Source organism: Helianthus annuus, chromosome 9 (assembly GCF_002127325.2).
Source record: "Helianthus annuus cultivar XRQ/B chromosome 9, HanXRQr2.0-SUNRISE, whole genome shotgun sequence".
NCBI classification, from domain to species: Eukaryota; Viridiplantae; Streptophyta; class Magnoliopsida; order Asterales; family Asteraceae; genus Helianthus; species Helianthus annuus.
Window position 1 is genome coordinate 177721760 of NC_035441.2, and position 14919 is coordinate 177736678.

The following is a 14919-nucleotide window of genomic DNA, read 5'->3' on the forward strand; positions in this document are numbered from 1 at the left end:
CAGCATTATTTTATTTTTTCTTGCTTTTTCGACACGTCTTTCCGTGTTCCTTTCGCTGCACCATTTTTCTTCCGTTTTCACCGCGAAATTAGCAGGTTCATCATCAATTCCTGCAAATCCATAATTTAAACAATTAAGTATCCAAATCGCGAGAAAACCACATCCAAAATCATAAGAATGTAAGGAATTTGATACGAAAAATATGTGTAATTATAAACATATCAAACATCCCCACACTTAACCTTTTGCTTGTCCCTAAGCAAAACCCCAAGCAGCATGTCCAACTTAAACACTTTAACAAGAACGCAAATCTCGAACAAGTTATAACGCGAACTACGAAGTTATCCACCACAAAAGTTTCGCAAGACTTACAACGTTCAAAAGGTGACGAATCATAACATTTTAAATAAAAACGGGCCTACATAATCAAGCTTTTCTTACCTTCGAGCAATCAATTATGCAATGTCAATACCCCTCACAATTTCACTCATCTCTCGGCTAATAAATATGTAATTTTGAGTGAACTCCCAAAACCAAACTTTGAAGCAACACTATCATAAGCTTGTACGTCAATCAGATTTCCACCTATTTGTTAAAACTCGACATGGATCAAAAGGACTTTATTGGGTAGGTAAGGGCTAAGGGTAGGTATTATATATATATATATATTTTTTTCGGACATAATGGGCTAAACACATAAACACAAGATAAACCGGATACGTACGAACAAATACTAACACATTGGTCATTTTGACCCACAACTTTATTCTACTTTTCTTTTTCTCTCTTTTTTTTCGATTCTTTTTTTCATGTCAAATATAATAATCACGTAACACGATCCGGCTATCAAATCACAAACGGGTAACAAACGAACGGCTAGGCTCAAAGTGGTGTATCTAGGGGTAATGGTGAAACGGGTCAAACACAAAGGTCACACAAACAAGGTGATCCTAATGCCTCTATCATATCCATGTCAAATCCTAACCGAAGGTCTCAAACTGTATCAAAACGCACAAGTTCTAAAGTGATGCAACAAAGTCGGTAAACACACATGAAATGAAAGTAGTGAACATATAAATATGAACATGTAAAGGCTCAAATCTCACTATCATGTGGTAAATAAGGGCCACCGATATCGACAATGCACAACCAATTAACTCTCCGGCTCCATCCACTATCCTAGGCATCCCAAACCCTTTTACTTCCCAAAAACCGATTCAGTCAACCTACTATCCCGCAACTTAAAGAAACATGTGCTTTCCAACTCGTAAATTCGATCATTAAACCGCTTTTGACCGACGTTTTGAAAAGGTTTTTCGTTTTCTACGCGCTAAAGGACCGGGACTCACAAACCAACTCTTTTTTTCTTTTATTTTTATTTATTTATTTATTTATTTTATAAGTATTTACAGACTCATTTTACAAAATTTCCCCATCCCCACACATGAAAGACACATTGTCCTCAATGTGAACAAAAAGGAAATAAACAAAGAATATACAACAACAACAATCAGGAAGAGTGAAACTGAAACTCCCCTGATATGCTCGATACACTGCTCAAGATGAAGAAACCGTTCAGCTTACGCGACTCCGTATCATAATATAACCTGTATAATGAACTGCACGGCTAGAAGCAATATATCAAACACAACCATAATATACAATAAATATACAACGTACAAGTACAACAAAAGACCCAACCGGTTACCCTTACAATTCCCCCGAATATATATATCAAGTACAGACCATGATCATAAAAACAAAAATAAAGGGAAAAAGTACAAAGGTAACCCAAAATCCCTGCTGATGCTGACTACTGCTGGCCTGGTGGTGGCTGCTGATCCTGTGGAGGGATGTGAAAATGATCAATGACGCGCCGAAGCATCGTCTTGACCTCTGCCAGTGTATCTACCACCCCATCTACAGACTGCTCTAAACCATCCAACCTCTCCTCCACTGTCCTCACTGCTCTAAGGGCTCCAGCACCCCTAACCCGAGCTCTCTCCCTATCACCATGCCTAAAACGTGGTGCTACCACCGGGACCTCCTCCTGTGCCTCACCTCCGGCCGCAGGACCCAATTGCACGGCCCTCGGCTCAAGAAATCTAGGCGGATCGCCCGGTGCCAACAACTCTGTCATCTGTCTCATGTCACTCAACCTATATCGTGACCCGACAGGCTCCTCATGCAACCATCCTGGTGGGAAATCCTGATACACACCCAAGCTCTCAGCAAGTACACAGATGTATGATCCCATACAAATCCTGGAGTCTGTACCGCGTCCTCGAGCCCTGTCAAAGGCGTGAAGTAAGAACACTGCTAAATAGGCCTCCTGGCCCTCCACCATGCAATACAACGCGAACAGATCATGATATGTAACTTTCTCGAGACTCATGTATCGAGAAAGTACGGTGCAAGCTAGAATCCGATGTAGAAAGCGAATGACCGGATCTCTGATCTGCGAGGCTGGAATCCCTGAAGCCCACGCACCATCTCCTATGGTGGACCAAAATGCAGCCAGCTGTGTCGTGGTGACACACTGAGGTAATGTCTCCTCTGTCCATCCCATCAAACTCTCAGTGAAGATAGGCTGTGTGGTCTCCTCCAATGTATATAAACCCGTATGGACGGCGAACTGAGCGAGGGACAGTATGTGTGTCCGTCGTCCAAGGGCGAAACTGACTGCAGCAGGCTCAGCTATGCGCACATGATGTAGCCTGAAAGTAGCGTGGAACTCCAGTACAAGCTCATGATGATACACTCTCCTCTCGTCTAACAACCTCCTCCAGCGAGGCGTGATCAACCCCTCAAACCTAGCACGAGCGGCCATGCGCTCCATCAAACCCCAGTCCAGTACTCTACATCTGTGATAACGTAAACCGAGATACCTCTGTAAGGCTGTGTACTCATCTGAATCTGGGTGAAACTGCAGCAGTGTGTGTCCCTCCTCCGGTGGGAGGTCAGCTGGTGGTGGTATCGCTGCAAACGGATCAGGCATCTGCGGATCCTCAGAATATCGAATCACTCTAGCAGGACGCTCAGGCGGCGGCTGTGGTGCTGGAGTGCGTGAAGGACGTCCTCGCTTGCGAGACGGCTGTGCTGACGATGAAGATGCCATACCTGCACTCATTTACAACAGTGAGAAATACAAGACAAATAATACAAGACACCGCCCCCAACACGTTTTTCGATGCATTTTTATGTTTTTTATTTTTTTATTTATTAATTTAACTGAAACGAAATAAATGAATGAAACGGAAAGCGAAAAGATATATTTTTGGTGTGCTGGGGGAGGTAGTTGCGGCCGTATAGCATTTCTTTCGCGGCCGCAACACATAAATATACAACAAAAATAAGAAATTTCGGCATGCCCACGACGTATTTACAAGAAACCAACCGTCCTCGCCCGAATGGATATTGAGTACGGGCGAGGCGATCGCAGTCCTGCAAATAAAACACGATACAAATCCGACACTAAAAATTTAAATCAATGCAAGCTCATTGTCAACTTATGTAAGCATCCGAAATAAACTATATAACAAACAACAACACAAATGACGCCTACTCTAAAGACTCGACACTAAACGACTTCCAAATTTTTTTTCTTTTCTTTTTTTTTTCTTTGATAAAATTACTACGACCGATATGACTCGACAAACTAACCGACACGACTGAACTGAACCCGAAACAGACTCGACATCACGAAACAAAATCGACCCGACTAAAAACTCTCGACTCTCGACACACAACATTACAATTTACAACATTCTTAGACGACTCAAGCTACACCTTCGAACGGTACGACTAAATGACTACACCGAGACCCGAAACAAGTCAACTACTCTTAAATAAAATGGGCTACCAAAGACGCCTGTTACGACGGACTAGAAACTCAACTGAAACCAATCAACTAATACGACCCGACACTAGACTCGACGCTGAAATCGACTCAGACTCGATAGACACCGACACTTACGCACCCTAATCAACATCTACAGACTCAAAATATACAAATGATTCAACAAAAATATACAAGATACATACCTGAGTGTCGATGCAGCGCAGAAAACGAGGAGAAACAGTAGAGGTGGCAGCGGCGGAGCGGCTGTGCGGTGATGGTGGCTGAGATGGTGGCGGGTGTGCGGCGAACAGTGGTGGCGGAGGGTGGGTGGCAGTGGTGAGAATCGGCGGTGAAAATGGTGGAGATCGGGTGGAGATGAACGGTGGTGGTTATGGCGATGAAGGTGGTGGAGATCGGGTGGAGATCGGGTGGTCGGCGATGGTGATGGCTGGTGAGGGTGAAATCGGTGATGGTGGGTTCAAATGAGGGAGACGGTCATTTTAGGGCTTTTATATTTTTTTTTCCGCTGCTGACAAGCTTACGGACCGTATGGGCTATCCCTTGCGGTCCGTAAAGTAGTTAAATATTTTTTCAAACCGCCAAGCTCTTACGGGTCGTATAGTGAGTTACTTGCGGTCCGTAAGAGATGTCAGAACAACATTTTTATTTTATTTATTATTATTAGTAAATATTATTATTATACCGTTAACTCACCTCGTTTCCGACGGTACACCCGCACTCCTTTGCTCAGTTATCCACCTGTGAACTACGCAGCTCAACAAACCGATTAGTACGTACGACGCAAACTGACACAAACAGACTCAATATACACAAAAATAAAAGATACAAAATAAAAGGTACAAACTATACAACTCGGGAAATCCCGAGCGTGTAACACACTCTCAAGTGCTCATAACGGGGAGGTCAATCACCTCCTCCTCTCGATCCTCTGTCGGTCCCTCGACAAAATGTTTCAATCGATGCCCATTGACCTTGAACCTCTGACCGTCTTCATTCTCAACCTCTATCGTCCCGTACGGAAACACCTGCTTAACCACATATGGTCCGTGCCAACGCGATCTCAACTTTCCCGGGAACAGCTTCAACCGGGAATTGTATAGCAACACTTTCTCCCCACACTTGAACTCCTTCACCTGCTTCAAGTGTTTGTCGTGCAACGCCTTAGTACGCTCTTTATATGCCCACGACTTCTCATACGCCTCATCGCGCAACTCCTCTAACTCGTGCATCTGAAGAAACCGGTTCTTACCCGCAGCTGGCAAGTCAAGGTTGACTACCTTCAGTGCCCAGTATGCACGATGCTCTAGCTCCACCGGTAGATGACACGCTTTCCCATAAACTAACCTAAAGGGTGTGGTCCCAATAGGTGTCCGATAAGCAGTACGGAAAGCCCACAGAGCGTCATCCAACTTCTCGGACCAATCAATACGACTGTTTCCGACAGTTTTCTCCAAGATCCTCTTAATCCCCCTATTCGAATTTTCCACCTGCCCACTTGTTTGTGGATGATAGGCCGTCGAAAGCCGATGGGTGACCCCATAGCGTTTCAAGACCTTCTCCATCTGTGAATTGCAAAAGTGGGTGCCTCGATCAGATATCAAGGACTTCGGTGTCCCAAACCTAGCAAACAACCTCCTCAAGAATCTCACAACAACCCTCGCGTCATTCGTAGGCAAGGCCTCTGCCTCCACCCACTTAGAAACATAATCCACTGCGACTAGGATGTATTGGTTCCCCCTCGACATGGGGAACGGACCCATAAAATCGATACCCCAAATATCAAAGACCTCAACCACCTGAATGGGGTTCTGGGGCATCTCATTACGGGATGAGATATTTCCTGTCCTCTGACAGGCATCACAACTTCGCACAAACTCATGTGCGTCCCTAAAGATGGTCGGCCAATAAAAACCCGCATCAAACACACGTTTGGCGGTATAAGCAGCACCATAATGGCCACCAGTCGGTCCCTCATGACAATGTCGCATAATGCTGCGCGACTCGGACCCAAACACGCATCTCCTAATAACCTGGTCTGCACCGATCCTAAACAAGTACGGATCCTCCCAAATGTAGTGCTTGACATCCGCAAAGAATTTCTTCTTTTGCTGATACGTCATGCCCTCCACAAGGTCACCTGTAGACAAGTAATTCGCCAGATCGGCGAACTAGGGAAAGCCTTCCTCGTGGGCTTTCAAAAACATCAACGCCTCATGGGGAAAATCATCCCCAATCCTGTCCTCCCGAATCTTCTCTATCTCGGGGCTCTCTAATCTCGACAGATGATCAGCAGCAACGTTCTCAGCCCCCTTTTTGTCCCTAATCTCTAGATCAAACTCCTGAAGCAGCAAAATCCATCGAATAAGCCTAGGCTTCGCATCCTTCTTCGCAAACAAGTACCGATGAGCCGCATGATCCGTGAAAATAATAGTCTTTGACAGCACAAGATAGGAACGAAATTTGTCGCACGCGAATACGACTGCCAGCAACTCCTTCTCCGTCGTGGTGTAATTTTCTTGGGCGTCGTTTAGGGTCTTGCTAGCGTAGTAAATGGGATGAAAGTGTTTCTCCCTACGCTGCCCTAGAACGGCCCCAACAGCAAAGTCGTTGGCATCGCACATGATCTCAAATGGGAGGCTCCAATCGGGAGCAATCAGAATGGGAGCACTCACTAACCTCTCCCTAATCAACTCGAAGGCCCTCAAACACTCATCGTCGAATACGAATGGCCTATCCTTCTCTAGCAGCTGGGTCATCGGGCGAGCAATTTTCAAAAAGTCGCGGATGAAACGGCGGTAGAATCCCGCATGACCCAAGAAACTCCTAATCGACTTCACAGAAGTAGGCGGCGGGAGCTTGGAAATAACATCAACCTTGGCTTGATCAACCTCAAGCCCCGCCTGTGAAATCTTGTGCCCTAGCACAATCCCCTCTCGAACCATAAAATGACACTTCTCCCAGTTAAGCATCAGGTTCGTCTCCTCACATCGAGTAAGCACACGCTCGAGATTACGCAGACAATGATCGAAGGAACTCCCAAACACAGAAAAGTCATCCATGAACACCTCCATGGAGTCCTCGATCAACTCGTGAAAGATCGCCACCATACAACGCTGAAATGTGGCTGGAGCGTTACACAACCCAAATGGCATGCGTCGATACGCGAAGGTGCCAAAAGGGCATGTAAATGTGGTCTTTTCCTGATCCTCTGGTGCAATAGGGATCTGGAAATAACCTGAGAATCCATCAAGAAAGCAATAGAACTGCTGTCCTGACAGTCGCTCCAGCATCTGGTCAATGAATGGCAAAGGAAAGTGATCCTTGCGCGTGGCATCATTGAGTCTGCGATAATCTATGCAAACTCGTCAGCCGGTGACAGTCCGGGTGGGTATCAACTCATTCCTATCGTTGACGACCACTGTCATACCCCCCTTCTTGGGGACCACCTGGACGGGACTCACCCATGCAGAGTCCGAAATCGGGTAAATCAGTTCTGCATCCAGCAACTTAATCACCTCTTTCTTCACAACCTCCTGCATATTAGGGTTTAGCCTTCTCTGAGGCTGAACCACCGGCTTGAACTCCTGTTCCATCAAAATCCTGTGCGTGCAAAACGAAGGGTTAATACCCTTGATGTCCATCAGCTTCCACGCAATAGCCTGCTTGTGCTCTCTCAAAACACTCATCAGCTTCTTCTTCTCCTCCTCCGTCAATCCAGCAGAAATGATGACGGGTAACTGCCATCCCTCGCCCAAGAATGCGTACTCCAGATGAGACGGCAACTCCTTCAACTCCAGGGGCGGGGGTGCCTCAACAGACGGTCTCTCCTTCGGAATCTCCTCCTCCTCGATAACCTCAAACACCTCGAATCTAGGGGAAGGCTCGGTAGCCTGCAACAGAGGGTCCTGCTCAACATCTAACTCAGTGACCTCACTCCCCTGATCATCCATACTAGCATCATGCGTATCAGACGCATCTCTCCCACAAATCTCGCTGAGAAGGCCACCCACATGTGACATAAGAGTATCGATAAAGTATAGAGTGTCATCATGCTGCTGGGTATGCCTCATAGAACGCTGAATGTCGAATGTGACCTCATCCTCATCTACTCGAAGAGTCAACTTGTCGTCGTACACGTCAATGAGTGCTCGTGCCGTGGCAAGGAATGGACGACCTAATATCAGTGGGACCTCAGAGTCCTCGTCCATGTCAAGGATGACGAAGTCAACTGGAAACACGAATTTGTCGACCTTCACCAACATGTTCTCCACGATGCCCCTAGGAAACTTCACCGATCGATCGGCGAGCTGAATACTCATGCGCGTAGGGGAAGGCTCTCCTAGGTCAAGCTTAGCGAAAATGGAATAGGGCATGAGATTTATGCTAGCACCTAGGTCAGCAAGCGCATTGCTGACAGTAAGATTCCCAATCAGACATGGGATGGTAAAGCTACCAGGATCAGTCATTTTCTTTGGCAGCTTGTTCTGCACGACAGCAGAACACTCCTCACTCAGGGTGACAGTCGAAAGATCCTCTAATTTCTTCTTATTCGTGAGAAGATCCTTCAAAAACTTCGTATACTTCGGCATCTTCGCCAAAGCCTCGACGAGCGGGATGTTCACGTGTAACTTCTTCAGCATCTCCATGAAACGACCATACTGCTCCGCGTCCTTACCCTTCACTAACCTACCAGGGTAAGGGGGTGTCGGCTTATACACCCTCATCGGCTCCTTCTCCGCATCCTTCTTCTCTCCTGGAGACCCGCTGGACTGTGCTGTACTTGCTGGGCGCAGCCTAGGGTGCACTTTGCCAGCAGGGGTCTCCATCTCAATCTCCTCGCCGACCTCCGGGTCCTCATCGACTACCGGCTCGACCTCTACAGCTCCTCGACCACTCCTCGTAGTAACAACCTTTGCAGTGGCATTTGGATTACCCTCAGTGCTACTAGGGAGACCACCAGGGGGTCTTTGACTCAACTTCTCTGACATCGCACCTACAGTCCTCTCAAGATTCTGGAAAGCCATGCTCTGATTCTTCATGAAAGTCTCATGCTCCAAGAATCGCGACTGGTTCTCCTGATGTCGTGCCTCCTCTCTGGTCATGAACTGAGTCAGTAACTGTGTCTGCTGAACCAGGGTCTCTTGATGCTGCTTCATTGTCTCCTGGTTCTGCCTCAGCATCTCCTCCAACGTGGGGCTTTTATTCGTACCCAAACTCGATCCTGCTCCTGCGTCCTGAAACAAGTTCTGACGCTGCTGAAACCCCGGTGGGTGGTTGTTCTTCCAACTGAAATTCGGGTGGTTTCTCCAATTCGAATTGTAACGCTCCCCAAAATTTCCCTGATTTCGATTTCCCACAAACTCTACCTGCTCTGGTGTCTCAGTAAGGGCAATAGGACACGCGGTCATGTCATGCCTACCAGTGCATATCTCGCATAGCTGCTCCTTCTGTACCTTCATATCACTCACCTGCTGCTTCAAAGCATCAATCTGTGCTTGCATCCTGGTGACCTCATCGACCTTGTGCACTCCTCTATGTGTAGTGAATGAATCTCTAGACTCAGGAAACTCGTAGCTACTCATCGCTATATCCTCGAACATATCCATGCACTCATCAGGTGTCTTGGCGGTCAGAAGATTGCCACCGGCAGTAGTGTTCAGCATATTCCTCGTAGTGGGCGTCACTCCATGATAGAACCTCTCAACTAAAGCCCAATCCTCAAATCCGTGATGAGGACACTTGAGTAATAACTCCTTGAAACGCTCCCACGTCTCGTAGAATGAATCTCCCTCCTTTTGACGAAACTCTTGGATCATGCTCCTCAGACGAGCGGTTTTGGAAGGAGGGAAATACTTACCTAAGAATTTTTCTTTCATACCGGCCCAAGTAGTAATGGATCCCGCAGGAAGGGATTCCAACCAAGCATGGGCGCGGTCAGCGAGCGAGAATGGAAATAGGCGCAGCTTGCAGGCATCCTCGGTGACACCTTGCTCCTGGAACGTATCGCAGATAGCTGAAAAGCGCGAGAGATGGACATTCGGGTCCTCAGAAGGTAGTCCATGGAATTGGATGGTGTTCGTAACCGTCGTGATGATCTGGGGTGGGATCTGCCAGCGATTAACCCCGATAGCGGGTCGGGTAATGCTGGAACGAGCATTGGCCGCGTTCGGCCTGGCGTAGTCTGCGACGACTCTCCTAGCTGGGGCTTCGTTGTCACCCATAGTAGAAGCAGAAGATGAAGTGTGGACCTGACTAGCTCGGAAAATGCGAAGGCGCTCGTGGAAATCTCGCTCGGGCTCAGACGAAGCAGCAAACGAAGGTGGCCCCTGTGAACGAGTGTGGTGCATACAATGAGAAGACATCTAATCTAAGTACTAAAGCAAATCTAACCCTAAAGGCACAAATTGCAAGCAAAAGGCACCTAAAGGCAATGGAAATCTATGAAAGCAAATAATCAACTAAATAGACGACTCGGGTCGTTCTCTAAAGTGCCAGTGTCCCTGGCAACTGCGCCAAAAACTTGATGTGTGAAAATGTGTATATTAAATTCGAACAAGTTTTAAAAATGGAATCACAACCTAAACCACACACAATCGGCAAGTGCACCGGTCGCAGTGTAGTGTAGATGGCAAGACCGGATATCAATCCGTGGACACTATATGCAAACTCTAGATACTGAACCTCTATCGAATAAATAGTCAAATTTTTAGATTTGTTTTGAGTGATTTTAAATAATTAATTAACAACTAAAATAAGCAAGAAAACGTAGGAACCAAAACAGACAAACGAAGCAAACACGCGAGCAAATTGTGATCAAGTATATATGAGATAAAGGCTACCTAGGTGTCGAATCCTTAGAATCATGCAATGCTAATGTGACAATGATAACGGTTAAATATCTATTTCCATCGATTGACCCCCCGCTAGAGATGTCCCAAACAAGAAAGCAAGACTAAATGTGAAGTGCTAGAACGAACCGGCTCGAGCTATCGATACCAAGTCCTACGAAAATAGAATCCTTTTGACCTCAGAGACAATAATGTTAAGAGAGAATCCCACAATCGCAAAGCAAACCCAACTTTGATAATTAAAATCCTAGGAAACCCTAATTACGATGCAATAAACGAGCCCGAGCTATCGGTCACCCAATCTACCCACCAATAATTAGCTAATAACCTAGCTCACCCTAATCGTCTTTCGAGTCACAAGATGAGGATGCAAGTTTTAATATCGTGATTTTAATTATTAATCAACTTGGTCAATTTCTCAACACAATATTCAACCCGAAAATCCTAAGATAACCGAATTAAATTAAATTCTAAGTCTAGGGGGAATTTCTTCGTGCCTAAACCGCTGAATTTATTGACTAATAACAATCAAAATATACCAACATGCAATATCAAGATCAATATCAAAGAAAGATTATGTAAATCACATCAAATAACCGAAATCATGTCAAATACGCATTACAATCATCTAGTTCATCAAAACCTAGGTAGTTGTGAAGTTTAGCTACTCATAATATTCAATAAAACAACTGAACAAAGTCTGGAAACAACTGAATTCATAGTTCAAGACGAAAAGAAACCGAAAAACTAATGTTTAACGAACCCGAAACGCTCCAAACTCGAACCGAAAGCTTCCAAGACTCTTGCACAGCTTCAAGATGCCTCACAATTGTCCAAGAATGCTCCAATGCCGCCTGTGTTGCGTGAATGATCAAACCCTAATCGGCTGCCTTGGTTTTATAATTTTTTTGCGAAATACGATACCCTTACGGACCGTATGGTTAAAGGCTTGCGGTTCGTAAGGGACTAGGTCAATCCGGGTGCGCGCCTCCTCCTTGCGGACCGTAAAGACCTGGTCTTACGGTCCGTAAAGGGTCCTGTACAACATTATTTTATTTTTTCTTGCTTTTCCGACACGTCTTTCCGTGTTCCTTTCGCTGCACCATTTTTCTTCCGTTTTCACCGCGAAATTAGCAGGTTCATCATCAATTCCTGCAAATCCATAATTTAAACAATTAAGTATCCAAATTGCGAGAAAACCACATCCAAAATCATAAGAATGTAAGGAATTTGATACGAAAAATATGTGTAATTATAAACATATCAAACACCCACAAAAGGGATCATCATTAGATGTCCAATTATTGCGGAAGACCACTCTCTTCTTCATTCACCACCTCAAAAGTTGGTTCGAAGTTTGTGCACATCTTCAACCACCGTCTCAGAGGTTGGTTCGAAGTTTGTGCACATCCCTAGCAAGATCTCAAGGTTGGTTCGACACACCAACAGGTGGCACCCAACCCAAGGCTGAGAATTTCGCATCAGACGAAACATTCTCACCGGTACGGAAGAGGCATCACATGACCCTTCCAGATCTCCAGCTTGATTTACAAAGAGCAAAGACCATCTACATGGCCTAGGATCTTCTCTAGACTCCAAACTACCTTCTAGACACCATAGTCCAGTACTCCTCCCACATGCAACTTGCATATGGCAGCAACACTAGACTGGGGGGACTTGAAGGGGTATGGTCCCAGATCTCGCGTCAGCATCGACCGCGAGTGACCATTACCCTTATCAAAACCCCCACTAGCTAACAACCTACCTGTGCCCATGCGGGGACGCACCGACACAGTGGTTGAATCCAATCTGCCCAATGATGGAGGAGGACTTACCTGCAATATGAGAACGGTATAGTGATGTGGCATGGCACCGCATCTGGTGTATGAAAACGGAAGCGTCCACAGCGATGCGGCCTAGCACCACATCCAGTGAACACTTCTATCAATACAAGGGAGCTGGATAACAGCAACAGTCACCACGGACGACGATGTGGCTTGGCACCGCATCTCGCGTATTTCTTGATCAAAGAGTGAGAAGCCGGAACGTCTACAGTTACCGCAAACAGCGATGCGGCCCGCACCGCATCCTGTACACTCAGCAAGTGGGACTGACACCACGGAGCAAGTAGCACCAATGGCAGCCGCCTGTCAGGTCTACGTAAGCGACAGACTGACGTGGCATCACCTCCACAACCGACATGCCCGACACACCTGCAAAGGTGCAGCATGCCGTCAGTCTATCCATCCACCTCCTCCTTCACTCCTCGGCTATAAATACCAACCCCAAACCAGGTTTGAGGTATCTCTTGACAACTCTCTCACTACTACTACTATCATACTTTGCTTCCCAAGCAGACTACTGATTCTCACGCCGGAGAGTGGTAACAAGGAGCACCCCCACCCAATCCTCCTTGTTACGAGTCACGGTTTGTTTCCTTGTGCAGGAGATCAACCCACCGGTGATCCAGCCAGCGATCCTCGAGAGGAAGGGATTAACCCTTCTTGACGAGACCAGTGAGTTAACCCTGCCCGGTTAACCATTGTTTCATCAATTATCAATAAGATTAAAAAAACAGAGGACACCAGGACACTATTTTCGGAAATTTACATAATAGAATATAATTAAAATATTCACATAATTTAAAAAAAACACAGAAAATGAAATATTGATTTTGAATTTTGTTGATTTTACCCATCAAATTTGAATTCCCTTGTATTTACATGTATTTATACAAATCTAACTACTATACTAATAATTAATAGAAGCTATACAACCACAAACATTTATATATGTATACTTTTGAGTTAATATACATAAACAATATTATTCTAATTTATTGACCATTTAAACTAGGGATGGTCATGAATCGAGTTCAAGTCGAGAAAGGTTTATCTAGGGCTGTAAACGAACCAAACGTTCGGCAAACAGTTCGTGAACCGTTCAGCGGGAAGTTCGTTTGTGTTCGTTCGTTTATTAAACAAACGAACAAGAACAAGAAATTTCGTTCGTTTAGTTAAATGAACAAACATGAACAGAGTCGTGTTCGTTCGTTTATGTTCGTGAACGTTCGGTAACGTGTTTGTTTGTGTTCGATAGTTCATTAGTGTTTTTAGTTTTTATAGTTATTTAAATACATTCAAAACTCCGACAAATTAAATATCTAATAAGTGTTAGTGCATTATATATCCTGTTCATGAACTATTGTTTGTGTTTGTTTGTTTCCATTTGTGTTCATGAACATTAGTTTGTTCTCATGTGTGTTCATCAACGTTCGTTTTTGTTCGTTGCCTAAAATTAACAAACAAACACAAACGAACACGAACAAGTTCATTTCCTTAACAAACAAACACGAACATAAAATCTCGTTCGATAAGTGTTCATGAACGGTTCACGAACACATATATTTCTTAACAAACGAACACGAACAAGGACATGTTCGTGTTCGTTCGGTTCGTTTGCAGCCCTAGGTTTATCTAAAGCTTTAGTTTAAAGCAATGTGATATGGCTCGGCTTTAAATCTCCGTATCTGTTTAAGAGACTTATGACCTTACCACCATTCGAAGGCCTTAAATCTCTGTATTTGTTCAAGTGACTTGTGACCTCAACATCATTCAAAACTTTATTGTTTTCGTTTGTCGTTATGCAGACCGTCTTATCCCTTAAACTGTGCGTCTTCAGTCTGACAAATGAGTTCCCACATGAAGATGTGGTCGCCAGATGTGAGGGACGTGGATCTAGGGTTCCTAGAAACACGGATAACAAAAGAAGAGAAGGGATGAGAAAGTGAGATCTTAACTATTTTTATTATTATTATCCACTTTATAAATAAGCAACATCTATAAGCTTAGGGTAGTTGTACCCTAGGCTTTGGGTGGTTTTCAAAAAAAAAATGAGAATTTTACTTTTCAACCCTATTCTTTCTATTTGTTGCAAATTTAACTTACAAAATTGATTTTGTTCACTTTAAAGCCAAAACTTTTCTTCTTTTATAATTTAACCTCACAATTTTTCTACTTTTCATCTTTCGTAAATTTTTTATTTATGTTTCGTACTAAATTTTACGAGTTACCACGGAGCAACGTGCTTGCGTGGTTCCACGTTTTTACGTTTTGTTCATAATTTTGCAAGTTAACACGGCACAACGTCCATGTGTAGTTCATGGTTTTTACGTCTATTGTTTTTCATCTTACAGGTTCGTCACAACGC

The 14919-nt window shown here is 44.8% G+C and overlaps 1 non-coding gene across 1 annotated transcript; it reads left to right on the forward strand.

The window, feature by feature from the left end:
• Positions 1-9583: 9583 nt before the first annotated feature.
• LOC118482347 lies at positions 9584-9690 on the forward strand. The gene has a single exon (XR_004868390.1). It is a non-coding gene; the product is annotated as a small nucleolar RNA R71 (small nucleolar RNA).
• Positions 9691-14919: the final 5229 nt, after the last annotated feature.